This window comes from Austrofundulus limnaeus, unplaced genomic scaffold, assembly GCF_001266775.1.
Source record: "Austrofundulus limnaeus strain Quisiro unplaced genomic scaffold, Austrofundulus_limnaeus-1.0 Scaffold92, whole genome shotgun sequence".
Taxonomy (NCBI): Eukaryota; Metazoa; Chordata; class Actinopteri; order Cyprinodontiformes; family Rivulidae; genus Austrofundulus; species Austrofundulus limnaeus.
The window spans coordinates 1,271,939-1,273,876 of NW_013952494.1; positions in this window are offsets into that span (position 1 = coordinate 1,271,939).

Genomic DNA, 1,938 nt, shown 5'->3' on the forward strand with positions numbered 1-1,938 from the left:
ATATATATATGTTCCGTGTGTTTAATTACACGGAAGATGCACCGATTAGGCTACTGTTTTATTGGCCGATATAGTTGTTGTACAGTTACCGATTTTAATAAAGCCGCTGTTTGAAGTCAAGTTGTACTCATTTTTAGGAACTAAAATGTACCGAAACCTATTGTTATAACAAGTTCACGTGTTGCATTTTTTTTCTTATTAACTTCCATAATTTTCTAAATGAAACTGCACAACTTCTTTTTTTTAGTTTCTGTTTTCATCTGATTACCATCATGCCAAATTAACCTGCACTTCGTCTCCATAAAAATATGTAAATAAACAGAGAAAATGGCAGAAAACATTTTTCATTTAGTGACATATCTGCCAGTCATAACATTTTCTCATAATTTAACAGTTCATTATTTGCTTCATGTAAATGTCTCTTAATCCAATAATTAACTCTTCATGTATAGTCACACTCATTCCTGTTAATCACAAAAATGGATTTCATTCATAATAAAAAAGTTAGTTTGTAACTTATAAGCAATGTTGAACACTGCTCTGTTGTTAAGAGCTGTAAATCAAATATTCCGTTTTGAACAGCTGGCTAGGAAAAACCTAATTGATAAGAGTTCCTTGGTCAGAACAACAAATATTTCAGTTCATTAAAATGTATTTATGTCAATTTATTAGAATGAGGGAACAGAGATACAACAGATCACTTTAAGTTTCTGATGCAGTTGATGCATTATGCACGTGAGCACTTGCCTGTTTTCCATGTGACCACTGCCGGTACCAGGCTGTGGAAGTGCATGCAGGGTCTGTGCATGCAGTGCCCACTGGTACTCATGTAAACAAGCTTGTGGGTGCATCACATTGACTCCATTTGCATTAGATCATTTGCAAGTGCCCACAACAGGTCAGTAAATCAGGCAGGGACAGCTCGGGCATGTTCTCTTGTTGTACATCATTGTTACACATCTCGAGTTTCAGATGTTAAGCCTGACTATTTCCTGCTGAGGCCACACAGAACGAAGTCACTTCACAACAACTGGATTTTGTCTTTGTATTGGCTGTGTCCCCTCAGGGAGTGTGGTTTTGTGTGGCAATCAGTCAAGTGATGCTTAAATTTGAAAAATAAACTCTTAAACACAATTAATTTACTTTATGCATCATTTCAGAAATAAAGTCAAACTTCAGTGCTTGAATACACAAATATAATTATAAACGTGGAAACTTTTTTAATGATCTATTAAGGAGTCTCTGTCATCCCGGTCAGGATCAATTCAAAACAGATCAAAAAAAAAAAAAAAACAGCTGGACTTTTGTAGCTGAAAACATTTTGCTTCTCATCCAGGAAGCTTTGTCAATTCAAAATGTCTGGAATGTGTGACGTTCCAATTGGCTTTTTAGACATGCATGAGAGGTCTTGTTTGTGCTGCAGATTAGACTGGAACTACTCGTCCCTCACAATGGAGAGTCATTAAGAGTTTTGCTCATTGTTGAGTTTTAGTGGTTATCAAATTATTTAGAGATTGCCCAACGAAGAGGGCGTTCCAGTTTAAATTTACAACCTGTAAGTGGGAAACTTCCTCTTCCCCAGTACTCATAGGCTGCAGCAAAAGTAGCCAGCAAAAATGCAGTGAAATGGAGATTTTACAAGACAGTTTTCACCAGCTACCAGCTATTTTTAAACCCTGGGCACCTCCACCTAGTGGTGGGATGGTGTAATTTGGCTGGTTAAAATAATTAACTTGCGTTATGGGAGATGCAGTTTATATAGTGAATGCTGGCTTTAAAGCAGTATACACTTCTTTCAAGACACTTTGATTTTCTTGTGGGCCACATAAAATGCAGTGGTGAACTACAGTGGTTTGCAAAAGTATTCATACCCCTTGAACTTTTCCATATTTTGTCACATTACAACCACAAACATAAATATATTTCACTGGAATTTAA